Source organism: Melozone crissalis, unplaced genomic scaffold (genome assembly GCF_028551555.1).
Source record: "Melozone crissalis strain CALT ecotype California unplaced genomic scaffold, PUWL_Pcris_2 ptg000016l_1, whole genome shotgun sequence".
NCBI classification, from domain to species: Eukaryota; Metazoa; Chordata; class Aves; order Passeriformes; family Passerellidae; genus Melozone; species Melozone crissalis.
Genome location: NW_026535794.1, coordinates 35,188,075 through 35,213,132, shown reverse-complemented (window position 1 = coordinate 35,213,132; position 25,058 = coordinate 35,188,075). Strand labels below are relative to the sequence as shown.

General features: G+C 40.5%; 1 protein-coding gene across 2 annotated transcripts in view; it reads right to left on the bottom strand.

The window, feature by feature from the left end:
• The window catches only part of CREB5 (cAMP responsive element binding protein 5), a 211,778-nt gene that overhangs the window by 39,951 nt on the left and 146,769 nt on the right, over positions 1 to 25,058 (bottom strand). The gene's annotated exons all lie outside the window — the stretch shown is intronic.

Below are 25,058 nucleotides of genomic sequence, written 5' to 3'. Positions count from 1 at the left end.
GGTTGGGTGTTTTTTTCTTTTTTAAAGCAGGAGTTTGGCACTTGCAGATGAAAATGTACAATTAGCAGCAATAAACTGGACTAAGATGAAAAGCAAATTTGACAGCATCCTGCAAGGACAGCACCACTGCAAGAGCTAAACGATCTACAAGCAGCAGCCATACTCAGTGAGGCCCAAGCAGAATTTGGCTTAAGAGCTTCACAACAGCAGAGCAAAGCTGGGGAACATTTTTTAAATTTATTTTTACTGGTTGAAGATCATGAGGCAGAACAACACCTGGAGTGAGTAGATGAAAGAATGCTGAAGTCAATCACACAGTGACAATTTACATTCATGTTGGGAATATGATTTGCAACACCAAAGGTGTGTGTATCACGTGTGATGTTTCCTAGTGCTCCCCATTTCTGTAACATTCCTACATCACTCTTCCCACAGGCTGCTCAACCGTGACCCTAGCAGGGCTCTGGAAGCTGTGGCAGACAAAACTGTGAGAGTTCTCCAAGCACTCCTGAGACGAGCGCAGCACCAGGGGGCCACTGGGATTATTTAGCTCATCCTGACTGCATGGACATGGGCTAAGAGACCTGAGGGCCTGAGGAACTTTGCTCATTGAGATCAGAGATTTTCTAGTTCTCAAGTGACTCAAAATTTTGGCCTCATCTCCTGTGCCGTTGTTTGGGGCCACCAGAGTCTCAGGGAATTTCATCTGGACACCACTGCATCTCTCATGCTCTGAAATCTTACCTGCAGCAGCTACCTGACCATGCAGGGTGTTGAAGCAGGAGAGGGACAGGAAGGTTATGCAGCGCTAAAAGACATTATAATTCTCAGCAACAGCCTGATAGCTTCTACCACCCCATCATCACTGTGTTTGGAGGACATCATCACACAAGTTTGCACCTGCATGCCTGTCTGCATCACACACCAGCATCACACAGCCTCATGTATCTGATTTCCAGGACTTGAGAGGTCTGCATAAATGCAAAGAAAATAAAAAGGGGCAAGCTCAAGGATAAAAGTGCACATATTTACAGTAAGATTCCCCGAGGCTTTCAGAAATGCATGTGAAAACTCTACAGAGCCATACCTTTTTGGAAGCTACTATTTATAAGTAGAAATAGGTAGATGGTGTAGAAACATCATGGACCATAAAGACAAAATTCTCCAAGTCACATTCACTGATCCTGGTCTTGCACAAGGGTGATTACACCAAGAACAGGAAGGTACCATGGCTGGCATGTTTTGGTAGACAAAAGTAATTTAAAATGTCTCAGACTGAGGCTCTTCCAGTAACTCCAGTTTATCCATCTCCACCAGCTGCCCTAAAATGGCTCTCTGCCTGAGCTGCCTCTCTATAAATTTAGTTCCACATTTCTAATCCATTTGTTTCCTCAAAGAGTAATTACTTCAAAGGTAAGATAAAGAAAAGAAAGAAATTAGTGCAAAGACAAGAACTATTACCTTCTTAAAAGTGGGATCAAAGCTGCAGGAACAGCACAGAGCTGAATGTCCCTGTTTATTTACAGAGGAGGTACAGCACAGACAACAGCAGTCTGAGCCCCCCTGGTTCCCTTGCCAGCTTGCTTGGATGCCACTTAGAGGACCACCCAGGCGAGGGCATCTCGGGCCCGGTGCCCACACACTCTGGCCCTGCCTCTGAAGCTGCCAGCAAAGATGCCAATTAGGGCCAGAAGGGATTTGGACACCTGTCTGCTCTGAGCCCAAATGAGACCACCAACTAATGCTTTACACACTCCAAAGCAGCTATCACTTTTCAAGTTGACTTCTGTTGGCTGGATTTGAACTACTGACCTGGAAGAAAAAGGCTCATTTATGCTTGGGCTGCACAAGGCTGAATTCCTTCCCCTCCACTTTCTGATTCTCAGCCTTTTCTGTCCTGACACAAACAGGTCACAGACATTTGGGAGAGAAGCAACAGCCACCAGAAAATATAATTAAAGCATAGCAAGACCAGGCTTTAAAATGCACATTAAGATAAAGGGAGGCTTTGGCAGGAGTGAGGGTGATGGGGGAGGGGGTGAGGGGATGCTAACAGGTGGCCAAAGGGAGGAGGAGGAGGAAAGAGAGGGAAGGGAAGCAGACAGTCTGCTCCTTCCGGCAGCCCTGCAAGTTTCCCTTGCTTCCGCCCCATAATGTTTCCTTTGCTATAATAGAGTCAGATGCAAGTTACACCAAAGGACAGAACTGGAAAGAAGCACAGGCATTGACTTTTGTGTGGCATTTACTGTGCTTTCCTAACTAGAAGCAGCTTCTGGTGCATGTCTAGCTTCCATAGACGGAATGTGGCTATTTGCAATGCTACTCAGATACTAGATTTTTGCCCACAGTTCTCTGGACACCCTTTTTCTTTTGCAGGGTCTTTATACAATTATGGTTTTTAAGTTTGCTTCACTTATTCCCCTACATTTATGCCGTTTTACACTCTCCCCGTCACCCAAGCTTGTACCTCTCTCTTCCCCGCTCTCTCTCCTCCTCTCTCTCTCTTGTTGTGCTGCCACAATCCCAAACTCCTAGATGGGTCAGAGAGGCTAAAGGAAAGAGAATATTTTAGACCAGGACTGACTAAGGACGGATGTCATTTTCAGCTTCAGTGCTCATAAGTAAGTTGGATGTTGCAGGGGCAGGATAAACAGAAATTATTTTGGCGTTAGGGGAATTCATGGAGCAAAGATAAAAGAGCCTCTGAGCTACTTTTTCTACAGGGAGAACCCACATGCACACTGTCCTGCTTGGCAACCTAGGGTCAACAAGGTTTTGGCACAGGTAACTAAAAAATGGCTAAAATTCAGGGAAAAGAGAATCTCCAGACTTTGCAGACTGCCTCACCAGCTCCTACCTGTTTTTCCTGCACTGCACAAAGATGAGGGTACTGAATGAGCTGAAAAGCCTTTTTAAAATGTTTACAATATTATCTTGTTAACACTCGTGGCTCAACCCACTGCCCATGATGTGAGGTGAAAAAAAAAGTTAAAAAATATCCAGAATTGGTTAGTAAACTCTGGTGTTGGCTTGATCAGAACTGAGCCTGCTGCAGCAGAACTGAGCGTCCTGTTTCTGAAACACCTAACGGCATATTGGTCTGATCCCAAGGTTATCAGCAGCTGACTGAGGGAAGGGTTTGATAGGTGAGATAGAAACAGGCTGCTCCAGTTAATCTGGGTTGGGAAGACTAGAGGGTTCATTGCTGCATCATGTGGCAAACGCAATCAAGAGGGTGTTTCTGTTTTAGACAAATTTGTTGGAAATTCAGGGAGCTGTGCTGGGAAGCCAGAGCAGCAAGAGGCAGCGTGGGATGAAAAGAGAGCCCCGTTGGCTCCCGTGCTAGGTGGTGAGACCAGGATGGACAGTCTCATTTGAAGCAGCAGCTGCTCCAAGTCTACCCAGGTTTGTGAGCTTGGAGAATCCTGTGGAAAAAGGGCGAGAAGGGCTTGCTCACTAGGCAGGATTTTCCAAGTTCTCAGAATTCTAATTATGATGGTGGGCGAGGGACGGCGATTTGCCAATGTACCCTTGGCAACCTGTTTATATGGCCTTTCAAGTTAATGCAAGGAATAGGTAAAATATGAACTGGCACATAGATTTAGCAAATCTCACACTCCTTCAAACACTTCTTTACTATGTCACCCTTCCACTGCCCTTCAGATGCACACACTGGTTTATGCCATACTCTCTTTATATGAGAATTCCTACTTGGGACACAGGTGATGCCAATAGGAAGCCATCAGTCTTTATAAAGTTGAGTCATTTCTTTTGAAAATAATGAGAGGGGAAAAGCCCTTTGATGGGCCAAACACTGCTCCCCCTGATGCTGGCATAAATCCTGAACATCAGTGAATATTACAAAGGGACTGCTCAGGATTTATGCCACATAAGTCAAAGCAGAATGAGGCCTGAGAACTGTTTATTTTTATTTTTTTTAATGAAGGGGCCACCCTTCATTAAAATAAAATAAACCATATGGATTTTCACTTATATTAGATGTGTAAAGAGGTCTCTGAAGAGTAGTTTGTAAAAGCAGAGGAAACTTATACTGTGCATCAGACCATAGAGCAGAGCCAGGAATGCATCTAGAGCCCTGCAAGAGGCATTCAGCTCTGCAGGCAGTGCCCACAGTGACTCTGGCTTGGGCAAAAGCACTGTATTCCTTTAAGCACAAGCTGGTGCACCATGTAGCACAGAGGCTGTAGATTCAGCTGTGTTCTTACCTCACTTTCCCTTCTGCAGTGACCTCACCCTGTTACAATGCCACTATTCATGCAGATGGGGTGGAAGACTGCATACAAAAGTTTCATTTAGGCACATAAACATGAATATTTAGCCTGCTTGATTAGAAATGAAAGTCAAATGCTTCTACTTTCTGCAATCTGCAAGAGACTTTTTATTTTTTAGTAATACTGATTTTACTGGCAAACATTGAAAAACAAGACAATGAACCACATGTAATAATTTCACTAATAACCATGTTAATATCCTTGTCCTAAGTGATGCCACAACAGCTTTTCTTGCTTAGCAAGATTAGCAAGAGAGGGAAATAGAGCACGTGAAAACATCAAGAGCGGACAGAAGACTAATTCTTAAAAAACAGCCCTTAGTCTGATTCTCAGCAGGTGTAAACTGGTGTTGCTGAAGAAAGCACAGCTCTATAGATACTCCTTCCTTTTTGCTGAAACCTTAACCCCAAGCTGCTAGCACCATATATGCCATTTCACTAAGTGGTTAATATCTTTCTCTCTGTCGCTTGCACTGTTTTTAACCATGCAGATAGTCATGAAAACTATAGAATTAATTTAGAATTACTCCACTGCTGAACTTGCTGAAGCTCAGGGTCTGGGTGCTTACTTACACCACCTGAATCAGCCGCCTGGCTGGGCGGTCCGCTGGTGCCACCAGAGAGCCATTCAGAGAACCTCACATTAGGCTGTAATTAGCTCTTAACCTAAGTGATCTATTAACCCTGTTAGGAGCTCTGGCTCCTGATTTAGACAGATGCCTCAAATCAGGCTGTGTAAATAAACCCCAGATAGTTTCCATACCCAGACCTGACATTCCACCAATTTCAAATGAAGATGAGCAATTAAATCATTTTGCACTCTGTTTTCTCTGCTCAGTGGTTCTCAGCCTCTGCTATCCCCACCCCATGTCACCATTGCAGTGTTTATTCTGAACAGCTCCATGGAGTACAATCATTTGTATTGACTATGTTTCATGTACCTGGATGGTTCCTACTGCAGGGTTTAGGTGTTCTGACTGAATTCTGCTGCCCATGGGTTTTCAGGAGCTTTTCATGGTCTGTACTTCTTCATAACAAGAGCTTCTATTGCATGCTGGTATGTGTAAGCAATCACACAACACACATGGTAGAAGTAAATTGCAGCAAAATGGAGCTATCTACAGAAATTATGACACTGTTCACAGCTCCAGAATAAGAGCATTCCAGTTTTTCATGGGTGTCCAGTAACACTTAAAGTCTAAGTTCAAATAAACAGATCACAATTCACACACGTACTGCTTTCACCATGACAGCTATTCATGTGTGGCCTAAGCATAAACATATTTCAAGTAAAAGGAACCATTTAATTTGACTTGGGTAATTCTAGAGGTTGTTCCCATCACTGGATACATAATTTTTTTTGGCCCTCTTCAAAAGAGGCCTGATGCCTTTCTGTTCAGCTCACATGTTGTACTGTACGTGTCTTTGAAAATTCCTGTCCTCCTTCCAAGGCCAAGTTCCTGTCCATAGATGAGATTGTTCTCACTTTTCTTCCTTCTTCTTTGAAAGTTTCCTTAGTTTGCATCCTTCTTTGATTTTTTTTTTTTGGTCTTAATCCTCCTCAACTTGTTAATAAAAAACAGAGGAGATGAATTTCTATCCTGTGAGCAGTTTGAGAAGGGACAGAACTGTCCACTACAACTCAGGAACTGAGGTCTGTCAACACTCTAGGCGTTGCTGGCCAATGCTGTCTACGGAATCAGCAAAATATTTTTCTCCTTCTCCATGCTCTCCATCCTTGGTAATCTTTTATTCCCTTCCTAACCACAGTCTTGGATCCTTAGACAACCTCATGAACATCTGGAATTACCCCATCCATTACTGCCAAATCCCAATCTGGTGAACTGTTGCAGGTTCACGAGGACATTGCTCAGATCAAGGTAATAATAATGATATAAGTAAGATAATGGTTAGCTCCCAAATGGGACCTTGATGTCCATGGAGTCCTCCCTTGGTATCCAGTGAAGACTGAGGCTGACAAAGGGTAAGCACCGATACAAAGTACCTTGTGAAAATTATCTCCCATGATTTACCTGCTAAATCACTGCTCTTCTGTCCTGCCTTTCCTGCATTTGCAGGTTTCCCACTCACTGTCAAGGAGGGACAGCATTACTATGAGAAAAGGAAACAAACTTGGACCCTGCAAAGCAGATCTGAGAGGCAACTTTTGCTATAAATTTGTTAGTCAGTTAATTAAACACATCATTACAGGGACGCTAATGGCGATTAATCTCAAACTGCTCAAACTGATGATGTTTAGAATTTTATAAGCAATTTTGGTTGATAATTTACACAGACTCCTCCAGCTGTCCTGCTGAAGCAGGTCCACCAGTAGCACTTATGAATTCACATTTCTGGATGGATTATGGGTCCCCCTTGTTCCAGAACAGTGTCACAACAGTCTAATTTTGCTGTAATTTGCTTTCACCAGCTGTGTTCTGTGACCCCCTCATACAAAGCAACACATGATAATAACTTCTCAACTATAAAGAGATAGAGTCTCAAACCCCTCTTTTCCTCTCATATTTGCAGGATATGCTGAGGGACACCTAAGCATGTGGTGTGTATTGCAAAACATCTTCTTCACTGGCTAGTGGGAAATATTCACACACATTTTGGCATCTGGTAAAGGTTTAAGAATTCCTCATCTTCCACCCAAAGAATCATCTTTCAAATTGAGATGAACTCTCAAAAGATGACAACTCTGACCCATAACACATTTTAAATGCTGCACTTGCAGAAAACTGATTGTTGCAAGATTCCACTGTGATGACTAAGCAAATGTTTGGAAGACCCTAAAAACTGCAAAAAAGAAGATTTTAGCATTGTTATTCAATGTAAATTCATCCCTGACAGATTAGATTTTACCCAGTGGCACTTTCAATTACATGTTTCAAATAAGGTTTTAATTTAGATTTAATAAGACAGTTATTGCATGCTAATTAAATACTAATGGATTATTAAAAACATATTTTCTGCAGGTCTAGCAATCCTGTAGTAAGCACATCTATCTAAACCTGAATACACATGGTTTTAATCAGTCATTGGAATTAAATTAAACATAATTGTTGGAAGTTGAAATATGTGATTGGACTCAAGAAGACAATTGCAGTATGTCTATTACACAAACATGAAATTGATGGAAGAATTAATAGGGAATAATTGCATTTGTCTGCTAAATAATGGTATTGATTTAAAAGTATTCAGGTCATACACATTAATTGTATTTAAAGAGAAAAAGGATGTAGAAGAACAAATAGATTGCATTAACAGACTCATACAAAGGACTAGTCAATAAACTGCATTTATTTGAAAAATTATTCCCAATTAGAAGATATTTCATTTTTCTTACACACAGATTTTTGCTTAGAAGTAGTATAGTACACTTTTTATGTAGTGTCTGTTAACAAAAATATCTCTATGACTTGCCAAGAATGATGTCACATTTTTAGTCTTTGGCCAATTCCTTAGCCAATTGGAGTCTACTTCTGAAGCATGTAAAACTCTTTCAAAAAACCTGGCAGCCTCACTGAACACTTCTACACATATTGATGTATTAGGTACCCCTAGCAACCCCGTAAACAGAAAATAATCTGGAGATTTATCTTAGCTAATGAAATAATTTAGTAACTACAGGTATTTTAATTAGCATCGGTAAGGATGTCCTTAGAAACAATTTATTTAATGACCAACTATGCTCTGTTGCTCTAGATCACAGAAGTCACTCTTACAGTGAAGTCCTTACCATGCCTGAGTCCATGCCAAGAGAATATGGACAGCAGAGGAAGCCCTTGTTGTGACATCTGTAATTCGTCCTTGGAACTCTAGAATGATAAGAACTGAAGCAAACTATATGCACTGAAATTATTACCAGTTCTTTAGGACAATCTTATATTTCTCTGGACTATTGACACAAGCCTGCAAATATACAGAGATCAAGTCCATCTTTCTGCAATGTATTTCTTAATTCTGCAGCATTTCTTAATCTATTCATACTTTCTGCTCTTGGCAGGTCCCTCTGAAAATCTTTTGCAGAACGATCATCTTGGGAAGGGAATAATTTCCCTTTAGTTTCATCAGTGCAAAAGTGGAAATGAGGACTCTCACAGCAGGAGCCCCTGTTAAATACCTTGGCACAAGATATGGCAACATAGCAGTCAAGAACTAATCACACGAAAAAGGAAAATTAATTTGGTGGTCTCCCTGCATGCGCCAGTTGTGAGTACTTTAAAGCTGCTCTCTGGGTCTGTGATACAGCAGCAGGACAACCTTTGGGGAAAAGAAAAAAGGTGCTGCAAGTCAGACTAGAGGTACCTTGGCAGGCTGTGTGGGTAAACTTGCATCGCTCCTGCCAGCACTACAATTATTAGATGCTATCATCCCCTCGCATTCACCAGTACATGCAAACTTTTAAAACAAACAAGCAAATCAACCACACAATGAAGTAATGGGCTGTTTTGCATCCCTCCTGGCACGGATTCAACCTCATTCATCTGATAGCCACGCTACTGAAACCAAAGCACAGAAAACTCTAAGTCAAACAAATGAAAACGCATAGACTTATTCTTGTACTCACTCTCCCAGACAGCGCAGGAAAGGAGGGACAATACAGAACATTTGCAGCGGTATCTATGGGATGACAAGCACTTAAAGCCATTCCACAGCACAAGCTCCCACCTAGCACTTGTGCCAAGTTTCAATGACATGCCTCAGTAACACGAATTGCTTACTGTTGGGCTTCATTTAACCATCCTGTTTCTAGCAGTTCTCTGAACTATGGCTTCTTCTCCCCGAGAATACAAAAGCCCAAGGTATGAGTTCATTGCTAAAGAACGAAAGCATCTCAGCAGCCCAGGCTGCCTGGTGATTTGCTGAGCTCCTCTGAGCCAGTTGTGAGTTTTCTTCTAATTTAACTGTTAAGGTTTAAGCTAAAAAGAATCCACTCAGTGAAGCACTGTATCTGTGCAAGCATGACCCTAATCCAAGCCAGGAACAACTCCCCAACAAGATTTTTTTGTTGTTAAACTGGGGAAAAGTAGTGCTCTTAAAACACTACAGTGTTTGCAGTAAAGACTGAGGCTATTAGGGTTTTGCAGAAAAGCTGTGGTTTGGTCTCACCTTTAGAAGAGATGCAACTGAAGTGCCTTTTTATGCTTTTTATGAATCACTAGACAGGCAACACGTTTTTTCCCACAGAAAGTCACATTTGCCTCAGTGCTCCAAAGCAATCTGTAAAACTCGCCTCTGTCGCTGACTAATTATTGCTCTTGAACAAATGTTTTTCTAATGCTTATATCTGAAGCTATCAGACAAACTATAATGTGTGACCAGCCTTTGTATTTGGTAATAGCCTAACGTGGCAGAGTCAGAATCCATTCATTAGCTCTGGCAGGCAGCTCCAGCCTTCTGTGCAAGGAGCAAAGATTAATGCAGACATTGTACTCAGGGTGGCCCTCATACTGCGAACCCCATGGTTTCAGCTTCATTTACAAACCCAGAAATCCTTTTTTCTTTGCTGAGGAATTACACTATTAATGAAATAAAGCAGTGATACTCATAAAGAGACATTACAACTTAAGACATCCCTGATTTTTACTTTATTTACATATAAACTAGTATATTCCTCCTACTTAGTTTAAATTATATGCCACTAGCTGTTTCCTGTCCTCACAAATGCACGGGACAATTTTTATATTTAGATGTGATAGACAGATGGGAAAGGAAATGAACCTACTTAGTAATGTAAATAACACCTGCATGCAAAATAATGCCATATTCCCAGAAAACAATTCAGGCACTTAGGCATATCTTTTGCTCTATCTTCTTCACAATAAGCAATCCAGTTGTATAATGTACTTTTCCCACATTTCTAGTTTGCATGACTTTTATGTTGTTAGCTAACAGTTTATTTCTGGCTTTTTGAGGTGGTTTAGTTGATGTCATTCTTTTCATCCTAAATATTTGTTCTTTATTGTAAATTTATCCTTGACACTTCAGCTCATTCTGATAGGGAAAAGCAATTTAATAGAGCAATTTAAGACTTGGATCCTCAAGCTACTTGAGCATCTGCTTAATTAGACTCTGAAATCCCAATATGAAGAAGCACAAACACTCACAGACTAACTGTGAACTGGGATGTTTATTGTCTGGATTCTCTGTATTTTAATTTCATTCTATATCTGCCATCTATTAGCCAGGAACAATATGTAAACACTAGTAAACATTATCTAAATTGAACTGTAAATACAACACAATTATTCTGAATTAAAGTTTAGTAGATTGTAAGGAAATTAGATTTCCTGAGAATACCATGCTTACACTACCCATGCCTTCTGAATGTGTTGATTTAGCTTAAAAGCAAAACGGAGATAGCATATCTCTTGCAGAGCTTCCCAGTGACACCAGACAGACTGTCCAACATGTGCTGAATAGCATTTTCTTTTACTGAAACAAGAGGCTGAAAACTCCAGGTTTGAACCTCCAGGGAGGTTCAGCTCCACTCCTCCCTCTATATAGAAAATATATATTCTCAAAATGGAAGGAAGAACATTATCAAAAATTACGAGTTTGTCCATAATTTCTTAAATTATATATTTTTCATAATTCCTTTATATGTGGGACTGACAAGCGTTACACTACTGTAATAAATTTACTTTTTCCTTTTCTTTCTTCAAAGCAAAAGAATTTAAATTTCAGTAACATTTATGGTCTCAGGGAATCTAGAGTTTCACTTACACAATGGCAGTGAGTTTGTACAGTCCAAGACATCCCAGGAAAGCCATGAATAAGTGTCATGATATCCTATTTCTCTACTGTGTATACTTCTCCATCTCATAGTAGCTTTGTTTCAAGTACACCTCATTTAGAGGTTCTCATTCCTTTGCACTCAGTTTGCATCCCTAGAAGTGTATCAGCAAAGCCCAGAGTGCTCTGATTGCCCTGCATGCACACCCTCCGCAGCCCCCTGTCCTGCACATTGAGACTCACTCCGTCCTAAAGAGCCTCCCCAGAGGGCAGGGAATCTTCCCATTGCTCAGGGCAGAATTAAGGCATGTGCAAGGCCAAAAAAACCCACACACCTCAGTGCTACCCAAGAATAATGCCTAAGGAAGTAACAACTGTGTCCCCTGTGGCCACATGAGATGACATCATGGGTTCTTCCAGCCCCAGAGCTGCTGGTTCCCCTGGCCCTGCCGATTCAGAGGTCTTCCTGAACTGAACATACAAGTGATTTCTGCCCTCCAAACATCACCAAAGCCATTAATCATGACCTCATGGTAAACACATGGAGGAGAAAGAAAGAGAGCAGCAAACTTCTCTTTTAAGTTTCTTTTACTTTTTCCAAGTATTTCTAATAGAGACACTTCTTCAGTGCCTACCTGTATATACATACGTGTTATTATAGAAAGGTAAGAGGACTGATCAAAATGCATCAAAAGCTGAGAAAGCTGTGCTTTCAAGTGGATGAGGTGTCAAAGTCTGCTGAGCATGTACACACTGTCAGACCAGAGCCTGGAGCAGGGACTTGCTCAGGAGCAGAGACAGGAAGCAAAATGAATCTGGAAGGAACACATGTCTAGTGGAGTTCATAGAAAGGCTTTGTGCATGCCACGGGGCATCAATAATATACCTTTTGTTAGATATAATAAAGTCTTGGCAAAGACAGGTGATGACTCAGGAAGCACAAACAAATAGAGAGAGTCTCTGAAAAAGTAAGGAAAACAACTGCTGCCAGTCTCAAGTTTAAAAGAAATATTACCAAATCAAAAGCAACATCTGGCAACTGGTCTTCCCACCACCCCAGTTTAATTCTTACTGTGCTCCATTAGTGTTCAGCAAAGTCCAAAGGCCATGAAAGACAGGCAGTTAGGAGCTCCCACCCCCAGACAGATGAGGGATCATTTGTCCCCTAAGGAAGCTTCTGAATATAGAGCAGAAACACCCTCTGTGAAGTTTCCAGAATGGAAACCAAAATATTTCTCTGAGGATATTTTTCCTCTGCTCTTGGGCTGGTAACCTGATGTGCACCTTCTCTCTTGCACTTGCTTCTCTGGGTCCTGGTGTGGTGGCAGCCTGTGGGGTTGCAGACCATGCAGAGGGTCCCAGGGCAGCCGGGGCTGCCTCACCTCGGGAGGCAAAGGCAGGCAAATCTGATTCACCCTGCGCTTTGAACAAACCCTTAACGTGGACACAAGAAGCTACCTCACCCTAGCCAAGGGAACAGATTAGGCTGTTCAGCTCCCATCCTAAAAGCATGCTGGGCTGTGCCTTGACAAGAGGGCTCCAGCACACCGTGGGTGAGCACAGAGAGCCTGACGATCTGCGGGTGCTGACACAGGAGGCGTCACCCTCGCCTGCGCTGTTGGGTTTTGAGTTGCAAAAGGGTGTGGAGATGGCAGGCAATGTGGAAAGCAGTGGTCAGTGTTGGGCGTTCTTCATCTCATAAATGTTGCTAATGCATGGTACTGCAAGCAGTGTCACACACATGAAGCCAAAGACACCATTTCTCTATGTTCTGGAGGGGGCTTTTAGGGTTGCCGTAATTGGAAATGGGGCTTTTAATATTCATTTGAAGAAAACAACACCCATATTACTACTAACTTAGAGTCATCAAAAAGTAGTAGGCTACTAATATATCATAGTGACATGTCTCAGTAAAGCTGTGGAGACAGAGAGAAATGCCAGTGGAAGACAGGTTTTATGGTGGTGATGTACCTAGACCAAATCTATCCTTTGCAAAAACTGTGCTGACACCATTAAAGACACCCTAAGGATGAATTAGACTCATTACATCTTACATTACATAATGAGAGCTGTATAGGGGAATTTCTTACAGTTTTATTCCTACAGCCTCTAATATTAAATAGGATTTGTACATCCCTAAACTTAAATGAAGTTTCTAAAGCATTTCAAGGCATACATCACCTAGATTATGTAAAACTAGTTTATGAAACAGGTTTCCAAAACACAGATGCTTCACTGATATAAAACTAATTTATGAAACATGTTTCCAAAATGCAGATGCTTCAGTGTTTGGCTCAGGCAGTTTCCCCACATTTCTATCTGCTGTTAAACTGCAGTTGGATTCCCACTCAGGACAAGACTGCACTTTCCACTTAGAAGTGAGCTCTAAGAGAGATGAGAACACAAAAGCAACTGAGACCTTGTGATCTCCAGAGAACAAAAATCTCTGTGGCCAATGATAAAATGAGCCATTCATACACTAAAAAATCTTTTTCCAGAAAAGCAATATTCAGCTGTCTTCCCTCAGGTACCAGAAAAATAAAATTCAAGGCAAAGGACTTGTCCTTTCCACTGTGGATTAAACATAGGTAAAATGGAGTATATACAACAAAGCTGAAGACTGCCTGTACGGTTGCAAGTTCTGTGCTGCTTTCAAGCCTCCAGAATAGAGCTTAGCTTGACATTGAAAATCTTTGTGGAGGTTGGTCATTCTATCAAACTTGACAGATCATAAATCCAAGGCACTGTGCAGCCAGGCACAGAGTTGGTTTTTTTTCCAGGATGAGAACACATCTGAAACAACACTCTCAGACAGTATGGTATTATTTACTTACAGCTGAGCTTAGGAGATCGGGTGGCAGCCTCAGAAATTATCCCAATTATTTGAAATTGCAGTATAGTGTAAGAATTCTGTCAAAAGAGAGGACTGCAAGAGGCAGAGCAGGGAAAAAACTAAGATGGGTTTTTTTTTTTTTTTTAATAAAGCAAAATGAACCAAGGCAAGCATTCAAAAATAAGTTACTGAAAACCATTTTATAAAACTAGCTTTAAAATCTCTTCATAGCATTAGCTTACCTTTTGTTTTGTCTGAAGAAATATATATGAACCAATAATGTTCTCATGAGATTTCATTACTGAAAAGGCTCATTAGAAAAGGCATTAAAATACTAATTACCTCATAAACTATTTAGTTGTGTACCCACTGGGATAGTACTTACGAGTGCTCAAGCTCTTCATAGATCCCGCTAATCAATTAATGCTCATTACAATCAGAAAGAGTATGCAGACTGCAGCATGCAGGAGAAATAAATAAGTCAGAGGTTAGCAAAGAAAGTGATTTGGCTGTAATCGAGCCTTCCTTTGTAACACAACTGTTGTCTGCTACGATTTAATTTTAATCAGCCTTTTTGGTGCTTCTGGTAATGTGACTCTTCTTGTCTCAAGAATCTCAGCCATTGTTATTGCTCCTCCAAGTGCATAATTTATTATGGGAGATACATCAGATGTACACAGAGATTCAAGTGGACAGGTAGAGTTTTCACTGATACCATGCTAACATTACCTGCTGGGTGTGTAAAAGCAGAGAAGGGCTTGGGGGAGTGTCCTGAGTGTCTTTCTGCATCAAAGAAGAGGAGCAGCCACAGAGACCTGGATGCACTGCTGGCTGTCCTGCAAAGCAAAGCCCAGCACCAGCCCCTGCCTACCCTACACCAAGGCTTGGGAAGGGTTAATAGATATCTGCTGGTGAGAACTGGGCTCTCATAGTCTTTCACAAACACTGTGGGGGAAGGGGTTCTGCTTTAGTGCCTGCAGAGATGACACATTTCCTCCTTCACCTCAGGAGCACCAGGACTGTGGCCTGTCTCTCTTCGCTGAGTATGGTGGCCCAGTACCAGCACTGGAAGCACCTGGAGCCTGAATAGAGCCTGAATAGAGCCTGAATAGAGCCTGTTGGGCTCCTCTCCTTCCCTTTTGCCTCAGCCTCTGCAGGGAGGCTCCTGGCATAGTGCTGTCACCATCGGTGTGGATATGGTTCATCACTTGTGATGGTAACATCCCACTGAGAAACAAAGGATGGAGGCACCTCATGGCTTCAGGCAAATGCCATTTCCCAACTACGTGTGCATCATGGTTTCTCCTGTCCTGTAACTGGCAGGACACACAGAATCTACAGCAGATTTTTTTAAACAGAATTTAGAATCTGTTTAAAGACATCCAGGACTTAATCCTAGCTCCTTATCATATCCTTCACACCTGCAACTCACTTTTACTTCAGATCTGAAAAGTCCTTGCAGGAAGATCTTACATGCTCCAGAGAAACGCATGTTCATGATTTTTTCACTATGAAGGGAACAAACCAAAGACGGGAGGAAGTTTAGGGTTACTTGATCCATCTGGTCATCCTCAGGCTGCAGGGACCAGGAGCCCTAGGGATAGCTTTCCTCCTTCCCTCCTGTAGGAGGAAAGAACATACTGGATATGTACTACAAGTCATAGCTATGTTATTTGGATTTTTGTGGGCAGTATTAAACTAGCATCATGAGTCACATATACCAGTTTTACTAAGACTAGCATAAACACATATTGAATTTTAACTGTAGTAGAAAAGGAAGTTTTAGTTTCTAAAACCTTTAAATGAGATTAAGCTACCTTATTTTCTTATTTCTTATTTAAATGAAAGATTTCAGTATCCTTGAACAATCCCAGTAACCACAAATTTCACCAAGGGCAATTCATTTCTATTTTAATTTTCAATACTTATGTGGTTATATACCTTTTCTCACATAAACTCTATATTACCCCTGGGAACTCGGTATGCAAAAATTTCAAACATTGCTTGGATCAAGTTTCCAATCAAACTAATCCACCACTAACATGATTTAGAAGACTGACAAGCCTCACCAAATTCACATAGCCGAACAAATTGCTTTTTCTTTGTGCAAATGGTAGCCACCCTAAGTGTGAGCAAGTGTTCTTTGGATAACACACATGGATTTTCAGACATTTATTTTTCTTCAGCATTCTAAAGTATTTCAGGAAAAGTGGTTTCTAAACAGAAGATAAGGTAATATGCAAATAAATAGATGGAGAAAGTTACCCAAACAGGCCCAGATAAGATTATGCTTGCATAGCAAAATTGCATAGAATGGAGGAGGAAAGAAAACCACCATAACCACAGGAAAGAAATATGGATGTGTGCACAAATATGCACATGTTCAAACATCTGACCAATAAACCTAGGGTTCTTCAGACTGCTAGCTCTTACTATCACCTATGACTGCCTCTAGTTTAAATGAAGAGCTCAAAACCCCAGATTTTGTACACATCCATATATTAATGTTTTGGCAGTATTTTTTAATTTAATAAAATTCCTGGAAGATGAAGTTAGAGCAGTATCTGTTACAAACCTCCAAATAAATAGTTTTCTCTCTGACATAGTCACACAGTTGCACACCAACAGCAGCCTGCAGAGCCTGCAGAGCAGCTGCACATGTCCATTAGATGGAAAGCAGATCAGGAGTTCCCCCACCCCTACCCTGGGTATCTCCTGGCTGCTTTGTTGGCAGCCAAAACAACGTTCACGCTTAACCTCATGCTAAAGAGCCTCTGTTAACAGTCAGGCAACACAGTCCATCCTCTTCACATATATTTCTCCTGAACCACAAGCAGCACATAAAGCAGACTCTAGTCAAATCCAGTAATGATGCTAGGTATTTTGGGAAGGAAAAAAAAAACCTGAAAAGTTGGCACAGTAAGGCGAATGTCATACTTCAGTGTATAGTGGTGTTCTGTCAGAAGCCAGACATATTAAAAATATTTACATAATTTAAAATAATTTGTACAGGTCTAGTAAAGTCTATTTTAGGCTTTGTGCTTTAATAAAAGTTTAAACATTTGCTAGATCCCATTGGACTTCATGTATAACCTTGGCATTTAAGGGCAGTATTGAGGATATGCCATTACTAAACTTTTCATATTAGTATGAGTGTGAACTGAAATACCAAAATAAAAAGATAACAATATTTCTCGTGAGTTGCAAACAGTCCTGGACTTTATATGTATTTCCAGATGGGAAACTAAAAATGTACTCTATGTTTGCACGTGTATATTCAAAGGTGGCTTGTAGTCTAATTTAAACATTCCAGAATAATGTGACCTAAATATAACAACATGAATCATCCATCACTTTCAAAGAAATATCTGGCAATTTTTCATTATGAATCACTAGGGACAGATACCAATACCTGTCAAAAAATTGCTGGTGGTTGTCTGGTATGATGAATCAATTATAAAAATCATCTGGTATTATTCTGGGGATTAGAGAAAATAATGTATCCTTAAATATTATGTAATGAACACCTACAGGAAGCTGAGTTGAAAAGGGAAGTCAGATAAAGTTCATATGAGATTCTGGAGCAGTTGTCAAAACACCAATGTGTAAGAATAAGAGGCAAATATGTATTAAATATTTAGTGCATAAAAAGCTATGAATAACCTTCCCACATATGCTCTGTAGTCAGAATGCATGTAGTCTGCAGAACATTCTGTAAAATACAGAATATGAATTCTAAACAAAAAAAAATTAAAACCAAAATAAACAAAATGCTTACCTGGCAGTATCAAATTCTGGAAGGGCCAAATCTCGCCTAAAGGAAATTTTGAAATTCAGAAGTATAAACTAGGTCCAGAGCTGATGCAAAAAACAACTCATTTGAAGTAAACTCATCCAAGTTTACAGCTGAGGATCAGGGCTAAATTAGAAAAGTAATCTTTGACTATACTAAAACTCTTCACTCTGTTATTATAAAGTAGAGGATTATGAAATTCTGTTTTAAGTTGCTTGTGGGGCTTGTCTCCTTTCTCAGCACTCATTTTGGAAAACTAAAATGGAGAGGAGAGGAGTTGTAGTGAAAAGGTGGACGTTTGATTTTAAATAATTTCCAGTAAACTGAATAAAAAAACTGCAGAAATCCTGTCTACTGTTTTATATTTTACAAGAGCTGTCTTTTTTTTTTTAATGACATAATTTTAAGACCAAGCTTTCATGAATGAAAATATATATCATGAAGATAACAATCCTAAATTAAAGTTCTTCCCCACTAATATTGTCACTAAATGAAGAATCTGATATTATCTTAAAGTAAGATTTGTGGAACATTTTTTCAATATGAAAAACAGTTGATTTCAGTGTGACTTTAATATAAAAAAATGAGAGAAAAAAAAGGCACACCCATGACTAGAAGAGGAAGGTTTTGCATAAATTGAATTCTATTCCTAAATAACCTGTCAAATCTTCATGCTAGTTCACCTTCAGCTGGTCAATGTTCCCCCTGCCTCTGCAATATTCCAGAAATGTCCAGTATTTCACTGTCTTCTTTGTAATGTAAGTTCTTTGAAATGAAGGGAACTATCTAAAGCAGAGTAACCTGGATGTGCCCACATTGCCAGAGTCAGTCCTCAGCACATGAGCAACTAAAGGAACAAAGAAAGCTCATGTCCCCTGGGGGTCATCCCATAAAGGGGGCTGTGCAGCAGTCGGAATAAAGGGGATGCAGAGTGCAGAGGACACAACTAACTATGCTGCATCCCATGCAGTCTGACTACAGAGCACATTTGGGAAGATTATTTATAGCATTTTATACACTAAAAGCTCAGATAAACTTTACTGGCCAGCAATTTGCTAGTAAAAACCAGAGCTGAGCATAGTTTGCTGCGTAAGTGTTTCCAGGGTGGGAGACCCAGCCTGTCCCAGTTTTTAAATTACCTCCTCTGAACATAAATGAGGAGTTGCCCTAATGAACATCTGGAGAACAGTGCACATCCTTCCCAGCACTGAGAAGTGTCACCGGCCATATCTGACAGAACAAACAACAAATGCTGTGAACGTTCCCTCGGACTGCACACAGCTTGTAGCAGGGTTTCAAACACGTCTGTGATCTTACAAGGAGCTCTGCAGGGGTTTTCTTTAGTCCTGGTTTGGATATGGTTGACATTATGTGAAAGTAAGTGCTCTCCTGAGATTTCAGTGAAAGCCACGATGCCAGGGAAGCTGATCTCACAAGGCTTCCATCATCTCAGATGACAGAAGTCTCAGAAGATCAGTTAATTTTTGTCATTCTGAGCCAAAATCTCATCAGTAAAGTTCAGGAAATTTTAGGGGCATTAAATCCAAACACAAAGCGCCACCTTCATTCAGATTTGATTCCTAAATTTGAGCCTGCGCTTCCTGCAAGCTTGAGGAGTTCAGTCTCCTCATTTTTCCACTAGTCATGAAAAAACAGTGTATTTCAACAATTATATTAATATTACCAACATTAATATTAAGTTGAAAAAAAATGTACATAAATTTTTCTCAGACAGAAATTGTGTTTTCTGGAACTGGCAGCCAGAAATTCTTCTGTGCTTGTTTCAGCTCTTCCACTGACAAATTGTGTGGCCTCTTGTGAGTCACTTCAATTTTCTCTCTCAGTTCAACAGTTTGAAATTATTTATTTCACAGGAAGACTACCATAATTAATAAACTGCTTCATTAGCTACTGCATAGTTTTTAGAAAATACTTTTTAAGCCTGTCCATAAAGAAGAAATTTATTGCCATGAGGATTTTTTTTCCAGCTCTTGTGTCTCAGTGGTTAAAATATGGGGCTGGTAAAGTGTGCAAAACCATCTCCCCCCTCCACTTGTCATGACATGCACTAGCACATCCCAATCAAATGCTGGGCTTAATGTGCAACAGCCTGAAGCTCAAAACAATTTCTATTATTTGTGGATCTTGCAAAAATCCTGGAAAATGAAAGCTGTACATATTCCAAGAAAGAGACTGAAATACATCTGCGTGAAGCAGAACTTCCCTGTAACGCAACCACGTTTTTATTTTCACAGTTTCCCTCCCTGGCTTCACTACCATGAGGGCTTGCTTTTACTTGCACCAGCACCCACTGACACACAACTTTCCACAAACAAAACCTTTTCTGTAAGGGATAGTTGTGCACCAAACAAATTACCCCTACATATATGGATGTATCAGACTTAAGTTTCAAAACCTTATGACACACAAAAGCCAACAGTTCATCTGTTGAGCTAGACGATAGCCACAGCAAGCAAATACTGGGATTGTATTTCAGTTATTGCTATGGTTACAAAATCAGGGTGGACACTGGGGAGAAAAGGAGAAAGAGAAACAAATCTACAAAGACAGTAAATCCTCTAAGGAAAGAGGGTGGCGGAGAAACAGGGAGAAAGAGACAGGGTGAGGGCTGGTGGGTGGGGGAGAAAGCAAGGTCACTTTAACACCCAGCTGAATCAAGGCAAACAAAATAATAAAAATCCGAGTTCTTCTAGGGAAATAGTGCTGATAAGATCACCACAGGATAAAGTGACACAAAGAAAGAAAAATGCAAGGAATTGTTACAACTTGTGCCTGTGAGAAGCAACGCAATTCATATTCACTCGGGAGAAACAAGATCAGATATTCGGCCCATATTCGCAGCAGCTCTCAGTAACTGAGCTGCCTTGCTTCTCTAGTGAACTTACTGAGCCACTGACAGCTTAAGAACTAGTTCCTACCCAGTCTAGTACATAATCCAGAATTCAGGCATGATGGGTACAAGGTCCTGTTTCAGTAAACAAACCAGAATATGATTATCTTCACCTATCACAATAATACCTTAATCCACAGCAAGGCACGCTGTCTGCAGGCAAAGCCCAGGAATGGTTTTAAAGCACAGATCAGGAGCACACTGAAAATTTGGCTTTGAGGACTTAAAAACATAAGCACAAATATAACAGGAGATACAGTTTCAGAATAGTTAGTTTTGTCAACAGTTGCAGAAGCACTGTGGGTTTTAACTTCATACAACAGCTCTTTCTGTGAAAACACTTCTCAGTTACTGATACAGGAAATTTCATCACGACTCTATTTTTTATTTGGAAGACGTTGCTTTGCACTTTTTTTCTCTTATGCTGCTTTCATTTCTTTATTGTGAAGTACAAGATGAGCAATTGCTGTTGAAAGTTCTGCAGAGATGCAACATTTTTCTTTCTGCTCAGCAGTCCAGAACCCATGCAAAGGAAAGCCTTCTGGCCCTGAAGCACTATGTGCTGTTCTACTAAAGTGATTCCATTCCCAGACAGCTTGATCGGAAAACATAGACTTCAAACCGTTTATTTTGTTCAACAAAGTATCTTCAGTCACAAAGTGTGAAGTATCTAAACCTAGAGTTCAGTGGCTTTGGACTGCCTATGTCAGCCCCTTGCCTGAAATCAGCATGGAAACCTTGCAAACCTGGGCCCAGAGCAGGAATCCGGAGGGATGTCCTTCCCAAGGCCACCAGCTGTCCCAGCCACCACTGTTTGGGCAGCACTCTTTGCTTCCACATCCAAGAGCTGCTGCAATGGATAAGCCAAGCACCAAAGCAGGGCTGGGGTGAGAGCTTCCTCCAGCTGCTTCTCTCTTTGTGCTGGTTGCACCATTACAGCTCAGGGGCACACGTTATTTGTAAAACAAAATGCTATTTGTAAAACAAGGAGCAGCAGAAGACTCCATCCAAACTCAGACCATAATCTGCACCTGATGGAAGCCCTGGAGCTTTGTGGCCTAGCCTTTCCCACTGGCTGGCTGTTGTGTTCCTGCAGATAGGGAGACGTGCTTGTCTAGAGCCATACAAAATGCAGCCAGGTTTCTGCAGACAGCTTGGCCTTTCCTCTGGGACAGAGAGCTGAGTGATGCTTGCGCTGGGATTTACACAGCCACCGGTAGGATCTGGGCCCTTACCTCTAATTAAGTTGAATAAAAATTAGTGCTGATGACACTGATATTTCACTTCTCTCCTCTTCTGCCAAAGCTGTCCAACATTCTTAGGTATATTAGGAGGTTTGGTTATTTTACTATTATAATTAGGAACATGTGCTCTACCAATTTATTTCTTTTATTTTCTGGTTATGTTTTCACTCTTTCACCTGACAGCAGACACTTTCAATTTTCTTTTTTTTTTTCTTTTTTTTTTTTTTTTTTTTTTTCTGTTTAGCCTAGTAAAGCTTACAAGTCAAAAACAACAGCCCACAATCCTATGTTTCTGATACAGAAATAATATCTTTCCTTTTCTTTTCTAAAGAAACATACACCTTCTGTCAGGATTACAGGCACAGCCAAGCTACACATATAATATTTAATTTAAATTTTATAAAATTACATCTTGAGCAAGCGGCAGACAGAAATTGTAAAAGAAAAAATTAATAGATTAAATTGAGAACTGTGTTTTTAAGTTCATTGCCAGTCTGCTTTTTATATCTTTTTTCAGAGGCCATAAATTTCTGCAGGTAAAGATCAATGCCGTGCAAAATTCAGATAGAAAGGCATCAGCTCCATGGAAAAGACCTGCTCTCACACAGGCTTCCAGTGGTTCAGTGCACACTATTTATCTTGCACTCTAGTAATCCACGCAGTATTGCACTTCCGAGTTCTAAAAGCTCCAGCACTCTGAAAGTGCAGAACCAAGCTAGGTATAAGCAATATATTAAGGCAGAGGCACTGCCAACAGCTCCAACTCCATAATACCTTCAGCCTACTGAACCACATGTTAATGTGCTACACGTGCGACTCTGCATGTTTTTGCCATATTTTTACCATGTACACTAAGGAGCTATATGTTTCCTCCTCTTTCCAGTGCAATATATTTTAATATAAAATCAATGTGTGTTTTTGGTAGGCAGCATAAGAGTTTTACCTACTCGGCTGTGAATCTAAGAAGAAAGCAGTATTGATTTAGATGTTCACTCATTCATTTACTAGGACAGTTTTAAAGCATTAGGTGATAACCTAATTGAGAGGCATAGTGTGAGGGAAACTGAGATTGCTGTGATAAATTAAATCAGTTCTGGGATGTCATCTACAATACCTTAATACTTGATGGAATGTTCTCATGAAAAAAATTAAACAAGGAAGCAAGCACCTTGGGTGGCAGAGTGTGGCTTTCCATAAATGCCAGGTGATACAAGGTGATTAAAATATGTATTGCTTATTATAGAAACATTACATTTATGCCACACATATTCTATATTTATGTGCAGATCTGCTTGTATATCAGACAATGTATATATTTATCAGACTGGCTTCTATTTCCCACATATAAACCAATTATGAAACAACCAAGGGTGCGAATCTTTTGCCATCTATCAGTTTACTTTAAAAAACCTGGCATCACATAGCATCCCTACAGATATTATTTATTCATATGCATTTTACAGAGGCAAGTTAAGTCACATGTGTCATCAAACAGTGGTATGACTGCTGCATGCCGAACTGTGCTTGCATTGCTCAGGTACGTGCTGCCATGAGGCCAGAAGATCTGGTCTCACATCTGGGTCTCACATTTAGAGGAACCTGTCCCACATTCTCTCCTGCAGGCCTCCCAACAGCGCTGATACTCCCCTGGATTTGGGCACCTGGTGAGTCAGGCCCAAAGCCCCCTGGACTTCTCCAGTCACTTCAGTCACTAGCTACAAGCATCTTGGATGACTCTCTCTGGTGTTTGAGAGATGCATTCTTCTCGGGATGGGCCAGCCAAAGAGGGCATAAGCAATGCTGAATGCACCAGCAGTAATAGCATTAGCAGAATCCAGGGAATTCTGAAATTCTTTCCTAATGCAGGACACAGTCTGATAACGTACTAAGCATCCTGACTTTTAACTTTTAACTAAGTCACCAGAGTATGTGAAAGTATGAGGCAAAGTGAAACAGTTAACAATAAGAATAAACATCCCTGTAACACAGATGATTCTGATTTAAAATCCATGAATTTGCATGTAAGAAATAATTTTGCTCTGAAAATTTCCTACACTTTTACTACCTCGTATTCAGGCAGAGTATTTTTAATAGATTCATATTCCTCAAAGCAGTGACTAAATGAAGAAGCTTTTTACATTGCATGTGTGTTCATACAGAAACAAAATATAAAATTAGAATATAGAAATATAAAATATTTTTAAAACCACAAACCTGCATTTGAAAATAGGAAAAGTTCTGGAACTCTGAGTTATACCTCTTGAGAGTTAATGTGCACAGATTTTTTTCTACCCTTGGAAGAGTGGCAGAAGCAAAGGCTCTGCTTGTTCACAACACCACATTTTGGAACTGATAGCAATTTATTCATACATTAAAATGCCTTCATATATTAGATTTAGGGAGAAAACCTGCTCACCCAGATTAAAAGGCAATTTGTATTAAAATACAGTTTCAGTTATTAAAGCACAGAATTCTCACCATATGCACCAATAATTTAATCTTGCTCTTAAGTAGCCTCACACTACCAGTAAAAAAGAGGCAGGGGGTGTGGGGAGAGAGTAAACTACAGAACCTTTAGTCCCCAAAACAGATGCCAGTTTTGGATTTATTCAGCCAAGGAGTATTTAGCTTGGCTCAGCTACACTTGCATTGAAAAAACACTTGCCTATTCCAAAAAGTTTTTAACAAGCTCTGCTGCAGATGCTGTTGCCATTTGGCATGTCACCGTCACTGTGTGGTACAGCAGAGAGAACTCTCGACCACAGGTTTTCCTTGGCTGGAGGAGCCAGCATTTTTGGCTATCCTTCTTCTTCTGGCCAAATGGCTGCATGTTTACAGAATGTGGTTTTAGAAAGAGTGTTAACAGAGGTTGGGTTAACAGCCTAACCCAGACCAACAGTGAGGCAAAGGCATGACCTACCCAACCTAAGAAAACAGAGGTAGAATAAACTTGTATATGTTGTTGCTCTTAACCTACAGTCTCCTGTATGTACTATACCTATAGACAAATAGATATTTTTCTTTGCCTCAGGATGGATGACAACAATTTTAAAAGCTGCACCAGTCATGAAAAGTAGAAAGATATAAAAATATGTGGTTGCTTAATCTTTTTCAGCTTGATTTCATTCTCTCACTTATGACAATTTTACCTTGGCAAAATGCCACTGAAAAAAGTTCAATGAAGTTAATCCTCATTTTCACTATGAAGAGGTATATTGAGATGATAAAAGCCCTACAGAATT